The sequence below is a fragment of the Carcharhinus amblyrhynchos genome, chromosome 7 (assembly GCF_965287045.1).
Source record: "Carcharhinus amblyrhynchos chromosome 7, sCarAmb.v2.hapA, whole genome shotgun sequence".
Classification (NCBI taxonomy): Eukaryota; Metazoa; Chordata; class Chondrichthyes; order Carcharhiniformes; family Carcharhinidae; genus Carcharhinus; species Carcharhinus amblyrhynchos.
In genome coordinates this window covers 6,095,688-6,109,161 of record NC_137330.1, presented here as the reverse complement: position 1 = coordinate 6,109,161, position 13,474 = coordinate 6,095,688, and the positions used below count along the sequence as shown (strand labels likewise).

Here is a 13,474-nt window from a genome sequence, read left to right as displayed (position 1 = left end):
ACACAATCCCTACAGAGTAGGAGGCTGCCATTTGGCCCACTGAGTCTGCATCAACTGTCTGACAGACTATCTTATCTAGGCTCTCTCCCCACCTATCCCCGTAACCTCATACATTTAGCATGGCCAATCCACCTAACATGCACATCTTTGGATCATGGAAAGAAACCCATGCAGACACAGGAAAAATGTGCAAACTCCACAGTTATCCAAGGCCAGAATTGAACATGGGTCCTTGGGGCTGTGAGGCAACAGTGCTAATCACTGTACTGCCATCCTATTGCTGGTACATCTGTAGCAACTAAGTTTCTCACTCCCAGATTATCAGTTTTCTCACTCAAACAACAGTTTCTCTGCTTTCAAATTTACAATACATTTTGTTAAATAACCGATAGCCCTCGAGTTCTCTGCATTCCTCCAATTCTGGCCTCTTTAAAATCCCTACTTTTAAATGCCCCATTGATTGCTGGCTGTTTAATTTCTCCATCAATTCCTTAGTGGAGAACAAGAAAATGGTGGAGAAACTAAACAGTTACTTTCCGTCCATCTTCATTGAAGCAGATACAGAAAATTTCTCAGAAATGCAAGGTAACCAAGAGACATGTGAAATTGAGGGACTAAAAGAAATTAGTATTAGTAAAGAGGTAGCACCTGAAAGTCAATTAGTCAAAGGTGGGCATCATCCCAGAGTGTTGAAGGAGGTGGCTAGAATAGATCATTCTCAGGGTCTCAAACTGTTATTAGTGGCGTATCGCAAGAATCAATGCTAGGGTCACAGCTGTTCACAATCTACGTAAATAATTCAGACATGGGGACGAATTGTAATATTTCCGGATTCCAAGATTCAGCATCCTCTGAGTGAAGAAATTCCTCCTCATCTTGGTCGTTAAGTGGCCAACCTCTTATCCTGAGTTTATACTCCCTGGTATTAGACTCACCAACTAAAGGAAACATTTTATCTACACCACATCCTACACTCTAAGAAATTTGTCAGTTTCAATGAGATCACCCCTCATTCTTCAAAACTCTAGGGAGTACAGACCCAGTCTCCTTAATCTCTCATCATAACACATTTCAGAAGTTATTCTGGTGAACCTCCATTGCACCCCCCTCCATGGCAAGTATATCCTTTAGGTAAGGAGGTCTCACTCAGGTTCTATGCAACTGCATCAAGACATCTTTACTTCTGTACTTAAATCACCTTGCAATGAAGGTCAATGTACAATTTGCCTTCCTAATTGTTTGCTGTACCTGTATACCAACTTTTAGTCACTAATGAACAAGCACACCCCGGTCCCTTTAATCACCCACACTTCCCAACCTCTCTCCATTTAAAAAAATCCCACCTGTTTCTTCTCCTAAAGTGAATAACTTCGCCCTTATTCACATTATGTTCCATCTGCCATGTTCCTACCTATTCACTTAGCCTGCCCAAATCCTCTTAAAATGTTTCTTCACTCAGAGGTGCTGAATCGTTGGAATCCTCTATTCCAAAGAGCTGTGGCACTTTAATCATTGAGCATGTTCAAGACAGAAATCAATAGATTGCTGGAGATTATTGACATCAAGGGATATGGAGATAGTACAAAAACAGAGTGTTAAACAGAATGTCTCAATTTGAGTCTTATGCAGAGCAAATGTTAAGCAGGATAATTTATACAATTACAGTGTAAACTGCACTGGTTAGCTCCAGTACTATAAACAGGTAGCTGAAATACAAAATTAGCAGATTCTAGCCTCAAAATTGATCAAGCAATCTCTTTAGCAATGTATAATATGGGTGAGTGAAGGGTTTGGAGTAATTTTTGATCCTGCACTGTTGTGCAAGTTGCTGTTGATATAAATCTAAAGTACAACATAAATTAAGAACAAAACCTATGACCTCAAGCACCTAAGCTGTCTGATCAATTAGCCACTTCCCGCTAACCTCATTTCACTTGAAATTATAATTGATGTTAACTCCCTGTGCAAAATGACATGGAAGATTTACTGGAATCAACTAATCAGAAACAATAAATCATCTGGAGATACTTAGTGCAATACTAATACTAACTTGCACTTATCTATCCCCTTTCATGTGTTGAAAGTGGTGGCGCAGTGGTATTGTCAGACCAAGTAATCCAGAGATTTGTAATGCTCTGGGGAACTGGGTTCGAATCCCATGATGGCAAGTGGTGAAATTAAAATTCAATAAAAATTCGGAATTAACAGTCTAATGATGACCATAAAACCAATTGTCATAAACATCCATGCTTTGTTCCCTAAAGGTGATTCCCTTCAGGGAAGGAAATTTACCACCCTTACCTGATCTGGCCTTCATGTGACTTCAGACCTACAGGAATGTATCTGTCTCTTAAATATCCTTGAACTGGTCCAGCAAAGCACTCAGTTAGTCATAGAGGAGACAGGCTCTTCAGCCCAATGTGTCCAGGCCACCCAGTTTTCAACCACTAAAGTAGTCCTAATTGCCCACATTTGGTTCATATCTCTCTGTACTCATCTTACCCATGCAACTGTCTAAATGCTTTTTAAAAGGCAAAATTGTACCCATCTCTACTTCTGCTTTTGGCAGCTTGTTCCAGACACTTACCGTTGTCTATGTGAAAAAATTGCCCTTTTATATCTCTCTCCTCGCACCTTAAATCTATGCTAATTTTAGACTCCCCAACTTTGGGAAAAGATGTTGACTATTTACTTACCTATGCCCCTCAATTATATAAACCTTTATAAGACCACCCCTAAGCATCTACGCTCTAGGGAAAAAAGTCCCAGTCTCTCCTTATAATTCAAACCATCAAGTTCCAATAGTATTCTAGTAAATCTTTTCTGCACCCTTTCTAGTTTAATAATATCCTTTCTATAATAGGGTGATCAAAACTGTACACAGGTTCCAAGTGCGGCCTTACTAATGTCTTGTAGAACTTCAATAAGACATCCTAACTCCTGTATTCAATGTTCTGATCAATGAGACCAAGCATACCAAATGCCTTCTTCAACACACTGTCCACCTGTGACTCCACTTTTAAAGGAGCTATGAACCTGTACTCCTTTGTCACTTTGTTCTATAACTCTCCCCAGTGTCCCACCATTAACTGAGTAGCTCCTGCCCCGATTCGTTAGACCAAAATACATCACTTCTCATTCGTCTAAATTAAACTCCATCTGTCCACTGGCCCAATTGATCAAGATTCCATTGCAATCCGAAATAACCTTCTTCACTATCCACTATGCCACCAATCTTGGTATCATCTGCAACCTTACTAACCATACCTCCTAAATTTTCATTCAAATCATTAATACAAATAATAAATAACAGTGGATCCAGCACCGATCCCTGAAGCACGCCACTGGTCACAGGCCTTCAATCTGAAAACCATTCTTTGTCTTCTGTCACCAAACAAATTTTGTATCCAATTGGCTAGCTTACCCTGGATCCTGTGAGATGAACCTTATGCAACAACCTATCATGAAATACCTTGTCAAAGTCCATGTAGACAACGTCAACTGCCTTGCCCTCATCTATCTTCTTGGTTACCGTTTCAAAAAATTCAGTCAAATTTGTGAAACATGATTTTCCACTCAAAGCCATGCTGACTGTCCCTAATCAGTCCTTGCCTCTCTAAATGTCTGTAGATCTTGTCTCTCAGGATACCTTTTAACAACTTATGCACTACAAATGTTAGGCTCACCAGCCTGTGGTTCTCAGGCTTTTTCCTGCAGCCCTTCTTAAACAAAGGCACAACATTTACCACCCTTCAATCTTCAGGCACCTCACCTGCGGCTGTCAATGATTCAAATATCTCTACTAGGGGACCCGCAATTTCCTCCCTTGCCTCCCACAACGTCCTGGGATACATTTCATCAGGTCTCAGGAACTTATCCATCTTGATGAGCTTTAAGACTTCCAGCACTTCCTTCTCTGTAAAACATACACTCCTCAAGATATCACTATTTATTTCCCCAAGTTCCCTGACATCCATGTCTTTCTCAACAGTAAATACTGATGATAAATATTCATTTAGGGTCTCACCCATCTCTTGTGAATCTGCACATAGGTAACCTTGTTGGTCCTTAAGAGGCCCTATTCTCTCCCTAGTTAGCCTTTTGCCCTTCACGTATTTGTAGAAACTCTTTCGATTCTCCTTTGTCTTATCTGCCAAAACAATCTCATGTCCCCTTTTTGCCCTCCTGATTTCTCTCTTAACTCTACTCCTACACCCTCTATACTCTTCATGGGATACACTTGATCCCAGCTGCCTGTGTCAAATTCATCTTCTTTTTGACCAAGGCCTCAATATCCTAGTTCATCCAGGGTTCCCTACTTCAACTAGCCTTGCCCTTCAGTCTAAAAGGAATGTGCTTACCCTGAATGCTGGTTAACACACATCTGAAAGCTCCCCACTAACCAGCCATCCCTTTGCCTGCCAACAGACTCCCCCAATCAACTTTTGAAAGTTCCTGTCAAATATCACCAAAATTGGCCTTGCCCCAATTTAAAATTTTAACTTTTGGGCCAGAACTATCATTCTCCACAGCTATCTTAAAACTAATAGAATTACGGTCACTGGTCCTAAAGTGATCCCTCACTAAATTGTGTCACCTGCCCCTCCACATTTCCCAAGAAGAGGTCAAGTTTTGTCTAGTTGGGTCATCCACATACTGAATGAGAAGTCCTTCCTGAACACACAACAATTTTCTCTCCGTTCAAGCCCCTAATACTATGGCTGTCCCAGTCAACGTTGGGAAAGTTAAAGTCCCCTATCATTGCCACCCTATTTTTCTGGCAGCTTTCTGTAATCTCCTTACATATTTGTTCCTCAATTTCCCACTATCTGGGGCCTGTAGTACAATCCTAACAAAGTGATCTCCCCCTTCTTATTTCTTACTTCTACCTGTAAAGACTCAGCGGGTGAACGCTTTGATATATCCCCTCTCAGTAGTACCGTGATGTTTTCCCAATCAAGAATGCAACTCTCCCTCCTCGCTTACCTCCTGTTCTTTCTTTCCTTTGTCTGTACCCTGGAACATTGATCTGCCAGTCCTGCTCCTCCCTTAGCCATGTTTCAGCAGTAGCTATAATATCCCAGTCCCATCCACGTGCTGAGTTCATCTGCCTTGCCCATGAAGCCTCTTGCATTGAAATAAAAACAGTTTAATTTAGATTTCCCCTGCTCTCTGCCCTACTTTCTTAGGCCGTCTGTCTAGTCATATTCTAGTTACAAAGAATGGAGGATGGTGGTGAGGCCATGGAGGGATTTGATAAGAAGAAGAAGAATCTTAAAATCAAGGCATTATCTCCGGAACCAATGAAGGGAAATTAGCACAGTGGATGGTGGGTGAATGGGACAGGATTTGCAAATTATTTTCTTCTGATTCAGTTTGATCATTGTTGTCACAAGTGGTAGCAAAGAAATTCAACTTAGATAGCACAAAGATTGACATAAGAAGGTAACAGCCTGTAACTGATTCCATTCCCCAGTCTGGATCAATGAAAAGGGTTAGCAGTATGTTGTAAAAACATACTTTATATCAGAAAAATTATTTTTGAATTTACTACCTGCAAACTCCTCATTATTTAAGACTAAAGCCACACTCCAGTGACTTAGGATCATTGTCAAAGATGGCTGCATATTTGCATCACTGTACCTCTACAGTCCAAAACCACTGAAATTGAGACAAACTGTCTGAAAAACTACTCCAGGGACAATAATCTCAAAAGAGGATGAACAGGGGGCCATTTCCTATCCCATTAGCAAAGCGTCCAAACAATCACCTTCGTACTCAACCGAGTGAAGCCAAACCGTTAGACATAAGCATTTGGACAATGGGACCCTGGCTAAACAGGAATTGCCAGTCACAAGTTACAATTTGAATACTCTAGTCATGACCTTACTTGGATCATTGGGCAGTAGAAGAGAGATGGTCTGTGACAAACCAACCCTTCGGGTATTTTGAACACCTGCTTACTTTGCAGAGCTCAACAAACAACTGAGATGCTGAAGGAACAAAATCTTGAATGGATTCTTTTCTACTCTCTCCTTCTCTACTTCTATCTTGCAAGTTCTTGAACTTTCAGTTGATTTTTACTATCCAGGTGCTACAGACTGCTTTTAAAGAGAACCCAAACCAGTGTTATCTCCAGAAGAACAAATGAAACATCTGTCTATAACTCTAAACAGCCTCGATACTTAAAGCAGCTGCACTGCTAAATTCAGTCTAAGGCCAGGAGAGTCACCAACTTTCAATAAGCATTTTTCTCTTTAATTTTGTTGGGCTCTAAATTACTTAATCTATCCTCCCCACTCTCTAATCTATTTGTTTGTATATATGTGTGATCTATTTGTGTGTGTATGTGTGAGAGAGAGGGAAACTTGGGGCTTTTTATTATTTTTCTTTGACTGGTTTAATTACAATAAAAACTATACTTTTCTTTTTAAAATTCTGTCTTCATGGTCACACTATGTAAACAATTCAACACTCATGAATTGGCTAGAAGATATTTTTTAAACAAAAGAAAACCCATTGTTATCAAACAAGGAAAAAGAAATTTCAAGTTAAAGTTTATTTATTAATGTCACAAGTAGGTATGTTAATACTGCAATGAAGTTACTGTGAAGATCCCCTAGTCGCCACATTCCAGTGCCTTTTTGGGTGCACAGAGGAAGAATTTAGCATGGCCGATGGACTTAACCAGTAGGCCTTTCAGACTGTGGGAGGGAACCACAGCACCCAGAGGAAACACGCACACACGAGCAGAACATGCAGATTCTGCACAGGTAGTGACATAAGCCAAATCCTTGGGACTGTGAAGTAGCAGTGCTAACCACTATTCCAACGTGCTGCTTGTTCTACCTCTCCTCATTTGATCATGATAGGCAGAGAGACATCCAGCTGTAAGACAATCTACCAAATCCAAAAGTGATGACTGATATTAAAGATGATCAACCAGCATAATGGCAAGCACATGTGGTACGAGAAAAGTTGATAGGCAAACTAACCAAAGATTGACATAAGGTATTTGCCCGCAGAATGCTGAAAGAACATTGTCCATAGCAGTGAACACAAATGGCTGATACTCTACCTGGCTATGGATGTGTGTCAACTCCACCTGATTAACTATTGATAAAGTCACATAGTCCCATTGTTTATGTTGCCGGCCTGAAAGGGCTTGCCCCCAACAACTGCCATCCTCCATAGCCAGAAAAGTACTAACTGAATGCATGCAAAAGGGGGTTATCTTTAAAAAGAAAATTTCATGGACATGACAGCTGAAGGAGGGGGAAGTGGAAGGGGGGGGTGCGGCGTTGAAGGGGAATTGAAGAACCAACACAATGCATTGGACTCAACAACCAGCAATGTTATGATGCAGACATGAATATTTTGGAAGTTAATCATCACAACTGCATGACCAAAGTAGTAATTTACCTTAACCTCAGTATGATGCATCACATTTTACAGCCACTGAAATATTATTGAAGTATAGTCACAATTGGAATGTAGGAAACATGGCAGCCAATTTACAAACATCAAGCTCCCGCAAACAGCAATGTAATAATTATTAGATAAACTGAATGTGTGACATTGGTTTAGGGATAATATTGGCAAGATTTGAATAGATAACTCTCTGCTCTTCTTTGAAATAGTGAAAGGCGCCACCTTCAGCAGCTCAGCACTCCCTCAATCTAGAAATATGCTTAATTCCCTGGAGTTTGATTTGAACGCACAACCATCTGAAAGACTGAGAATATGATGTAATGCGAAATTTCCTGGCTCAAGAGCGAAGTGAAACTTTGGTATTAGAATATTTGTGAAGAATGTAGTTAGCCATGCAAAGCCAAAATTGCAAAGCTTATGCAAATTGGGTTATACATGCTAGTATAGCAGACAGTGTATTCAGGAAGGAAATTTCATGTGCCAAATCAGTCTCAAGCCACAATGCTTTTCTGTTTAAATATTACACCAACAAATAGCTGATTAAGTGCATGTAACAACAGATCAGAGGGGATGGAGGTGGTATGTGACATCCACAAAATCACTCAATGAGGAGGAAAGTGCATGGAAGAGTTTGTGCCATCATGAACAGGAGGAGAGTGCTGATACTATTCAGTCATTTGATGATCTGTGCGATGTTGCATTATAATGGGAACTCTTGGGGCATAATGGGCAGCATTCTTGCCTCTGAGCTTGAAGCTCCAGATTTGAATTCCACCCCAGGACCTAATGGCCAAGCAAGGTGGATTTGTAACAAGCATATCCTTCTAAAACACAGGTAGGCAGTAAAAGTTGCAGAGATTCCTGGTCAGCCTTGTGATAGACAGAAAGTTGGAGCCGCTGCCATCACTATCCATGGGCCGACACAACATACATGTATAAGTGAACATTGCCACAGCATCACAGACAACCCAAGTATACTGTAACACGTCACCACCACATCATAATGAATAGAGAATAGATGGCATCTAACAAATAGATTGCCTATTCTTGGTCAGTGATCTGTCCAAACACACAATCTCTGTCACCTAGAAGAATCAGAGCAGCAAGAGGATGGAGTGTGGTGTTTTCCAAATTCCCTTTCAAATCACACACCATCCTTTGTTGCTACTGGGTAAAAATCCTGGAAATGCCTACCTGACAGCACTGTGGGAGTACCTTCAACACATGATCAATGGGGATCCTCAGGATAGGATAGGATAGGAATGGGCAATAATTGTCAAAACCTTGCTCACAACATCCATATCCCCAAAATTAATCTTTTAAGATCTGTCCTGTATCCATTGAGCAAGGAAATTCCAAATTGGATTTAAGCTGAAACACAACAGCACAATCCATGTCAAAAAATTCTAAGAATGGTTCCAGGGATGAGGAACTTCAGTTACATGGATAGATTGGAGAAGTTGGGATTGTTCTCCTTAAAATAGAGAATGTTAAGAGAAGATTTGATAGATGTTTCCAAAATCATGGGATAGAGTAAAATGAGGGAAACTGTTTCCTCTGGAGGAAGGATAAAGAACCAGAGGGCATCCATTCAGAGGCAGGTTTCATTGTAGCTTTCAAAGAAGAATTGAATAAGCTCATGAATAAAAGAAATTGCAGGGTTACAGGAAAAGAACGGAGAGTTGGGACCAGCTCATCAGAACATTGAATACAGAAACTGGGATATCTTGAAGTTGTACGAGACATTGATAACGCCACACTTGGAATATTGTGTCACTCTATTATAGAAAGGATATTATTAAACTGGAAAGGGTGCAGAAAATATTTACTAGGATGCTACCAGGACTTGATGGTTTGACTTATGAGGAGAGACTGGATAGACAGGGACTTTTTCTTCTTAGGGTTGGTCTTAGAGGTCTATAAAATAATGAGGGGCAAAGATCAGCTAAATAAGTCAATATATTTTCCCAAAGGTAGAGGAGTCTAAAACTAAAGGGCATAGGTTTAAGGTGAGAGGGAAGAGATACAAAAGGGTTCAGAGGGGCATTTCTTTCACAGAGAGGGTGGTGAGTGTCTGGAATAAGCTGCCAGTGGTAGTAGTAGTTGTCTTTTAAAAAAGCATTTAGATAATTACATAAGTAAAATGACTATAGAGGGATATGGGCCCAGAACAGGCAACTGGGACTAGCTTAGTGGTTAAAAAAAAGATGGCATGGACAAATTGGGCCAAAGGGTCTGTTTCTATACTGTAAACCCCTATGGCTCTATGAGATGAGTTTCACTTGTTGAGAGCTGGCACGGACAGGATAGATCGTACTCTGCAAATATTACTACTTGGGGGATAAAAGCAAAATAGTGTGGATGCTGAAAAATCAGAAATAAACATCATCATAAACAGCATCAGTGGAGACGGAAATAGTTAACGGTTCAAGTCCATATGACACTTTTTCCAGACCTGTTTATGGGAGCTTGCTCTGCGCAGCATGAGAACATGACAATGCTACATTAGGTACTTAATCAGCTCTTAAAGTACTTTGAAACATTCTGGAAATGCATTGTATAAATGTGTCTTCATAATTGACCTAACCACTGTTACAGGAGATTTTAAGAATTCTGAACTCCCAGGGAGCAATGGCAGTCAGGTTACCAGTCACAGAGAATGGTTGTGGCCAACCATGTGGGAGGGATTTTGAGACCACCAACCTTGGAGCACACAAACAGGCGATTTTTCACTCAACTGATCTATAGCAATGTTTGTACTCCATAGAAGCCACCTCTCACCTCACTACCAGAATCTTTCGACTCTTCTTTCTTGTTTATTCTCTTAAAGACATTCTTACTATGTACCCCAATCATTCCTTGAGATAGTGAGCTTCACATTCTCACCACTCTTGGGGTAATAAGTTTTCCTTGAATCCTTTACTGGTATTATTGTTGACTATCTTACACTTATGCACCACCCCCCCCCCCCCCCCCCCAGTTTAAGTCTCCCCACAAACAGAAACATCTCCACATCTATAGTACTTAGATCATTTTAAAGATCTTTATTAGGTCATACCTCTGTTCTCTAGAGAAAGCCTGTTCAGTCGTTTGATTATTACCAAAGTGGAGAGGTTAAAATGTTGTAGTATCCTTTCCAGTGCCTCTCAATCCTTTTGTGTAAATATGGAGATCAGAACAGCTCACTGTACAGTAATCCAAGTGTGGCGTGTTCTGACAAAAATAAACCGCATTATCCACTGTGTTATGCCTGAAATTGTACAAGTGATTCGTCCAAAGGATTGTCATTAAGCAATATGTATTTTTCTGCACCAGTTGATCAGCAATGACCTTCCAGACAGCAAAACAACAACTGCTAGATCCCACTAACTTTTGGCTCAGGCTAGTTGGCAGGTATTTGGAGGGTGGTGGGGAGTTTAAGGCACAGGGTTGGCTGCATTGCCTGTAGGATCACATAAAGTCAATGAAGAGAAACATCGAACACTGCTGGCCTCTGGTCGACTAGGGTCTAAACTTCAAACTTACATTTTTAAAAACATATGAATGCAAAGCGATTCTGGAAAACCATCCAAGAAATAAATACCCCACAATTGATACTGCACAAAACACATGCACACACAAAGCACTGATTGCAAGCTTACTAGAAACTGAAAATGCCCAGGCCCCTAGCCGGTAGGATAACAGGACCAGAGAAACAGGGTGCATTTTCTTAGCAATGGAGGAGCTCCCGGCCTCGGTGCAACATTGTATCGAACATGTAGCCGCAAAAGGGACCCGATGTAACCACTTCCAGCCGCTTGCTAGCAGCTCCCGTACAGGCCTCTGGGCAGCCAAACACCAGTACACGGCTGTGCCTCTCACTTAAATCCACAGCCTGGCTTCAACAACAGACAAAAACTGCCTTGCATACAGAAAATGACTTACATGATCCGAGGTGTGCTGCTTTATGGAGGCGCCTGCTCCCTTGTTTTCAGATCTATTTTTTCCTAACGCGAAGCCGAAGCTGCTTTTTTTAAACAAAAAATAAAAGCACTGCATCCACACACGGAGGACTGAATGGAGGAATCACTATCAGCCCCGCCGCATTGTACAAGCCGTTCTCCAAGCAGGGCGCAGCAGCATTGTGGGAACCACGGCTCCTCCGACCACACCAGATGCCCGCCTCCTGCTGGCTGCGCTGGCAACAGCAATGCTGCCGTAATTAAAGCACGCAGGTCGCCCACCATTCGGCTGGATTCCGACCAGAGCTACCTGCATAGCGGGAAATTACATCCCATAGAGAAGCAGGCTATCGGCTCCATTGGTCCATCCAAGATGTCTCGCAATTTACTTCATCTAAGCCAAAGAGCATATCCTTCTGTTCTTACAATGAAAAGTATTGTTTCTTGCGCACCGTACAAAGCATACCGTTCATAGATCACATAGGTGCATCACATAAGTGCAGAATGTAGTGTAATAGAAAATAGTTAAGGCATAAAGGAAGATTAACTTAATAAGGTAGGTCCATTCAAATATCTGATGGCAGCAAGGAAGAAGCTGTTCTTGAGTCACCGGATATATGACCTCAGACCTTTGTATCTTTTCCCTGACAGAAGGTGGAAGAGAGTTTGTCTGCAGTGTGTGGAGTCCTTGATTATACTGGCCACTTTTCCCAGTTTGTAGGAAATGTAGACAGAACTTCATAAAAATCATAAGACAAGTAGAAGGTAGCCATTAACCCATCTTGTTTATGCTAGCTCTTAGCAAGGGCGACACAGCTAGGCTTATGCCGAAACCCTTTTCCAATGGCCTTATAAATCATTTGTGTTCAGATAACTATCCAATTCTCTTCTGAAAGCCACAAATGAATAGATCTCCAGCCATCGTGTCAGGCAGTGATTTCCGGATCCTAACATAAGCTGCATAAAATCCTTTCCTCTTGTTGCCACGTTTGCATTTTTTACCATTCAATTTAAATTAGTTTCTGATACTTGACCTTTCCACCATTGGGAATAATTTCTCTGTCCAGACCTCTGGTCATTTTGAACACTGAACTGTGTCTGATTACACTGCTGGAAACTGCTCTGGGATACTTTATTGCATTAAAGGCACTAAAGAAATACACATTGTTATTACATGCATATCCAGTCTTAAATATCTCTGCAATATTCACCTCGACCACTGCCTGTGGTAGTCAGTTCCATGCTTGCACCACTTTCTAGATAAAGAAGTTTCTCTTGAATTCTCCATTGATTTATTAATGATGATTTTATACTTAGTTTGGATTTCCACATTTGCTCAACCAAAGCAGTGACAATTTTAAAGATCTCCACATCCAAGCTGATCTTGGAAGTTTAATTCCTGATGTGTGCTGAGCGATGGGACTGATACAGGAACTCATAGACTAGCTTAATGGTCAGAGTGTCAGAAGAACAAAAGACTTGCATTTATACAACACCTTTCACAACCTCATCCTGTCTCCAAGTGCTTTATCGCTTTTTGAAGTAACTAATATTCCCCAAAATGCTGGGAGCAGGGTGGGAATGAGTTTGAAGGAATTGGTAGGATGCTGGAAATCCAGATGTTTTGGTTTTCCCTGTTTGCTGTAGAGTTCTAACTCCAAAGCAGTGATTGCAGATCTGCGACAGCTTTTCCATTCGGAAGATAGCCTGACTGACAAATTTCACTTCTAGACAGGTGAGGAACATTTCAAAGAAGGCTGCAGGATCAAGCTAGGCCTGATTCCTGATCTGGAGGGGAGTTCAATCCAGGGGAATCAGTCACCAAACCCTAGTAGGAGGAGATAGTCTGACATCTGATTCTAGGGATGGTAAGGAGACATGGTAGGATTTATGGGTTTGATGGTGGGGGAACCTAGAAGGATTGGAAGTAAGTCCATTTCTCATAAGCCAGGTGGAATGCTGTGAAGATATTTATCTTCTCCCCAGGCTAAACACAGAGGCCTGGGCAAACCAGCCAGACACAGTTAAGTCATGTGTCCAGTCCAGTCCAGGAACCTCCCGAGGTGCTCAGAACTTTTTCCCTATTTAACCGGCAACCCGCA

General features: G+C 41.3%; 1 protein-coding gene across 1 annotated transcript in view; it reads right to left on the bottom strand.

Moving 5' to 3' along the window:
- Positions 1-11,524, bottom strand: part of extl3 (exostosin-like glycosyltransferase 3) — an 81,208-nt gene extending 69,684 nt beyond the window's left edge. The window contains exon 1 of the mRNA XM_080191863.1: positions 11,356-11,524. The gene's annotated coding sequence lies outside the window, so the exon portion shown is untranslated. The remainder of the gene's footprint in view (positions 1-11,355) is intronic.
- Between the last annotated feature and the right edge of the window lie 1,950 nt (positions 11,525-13,474).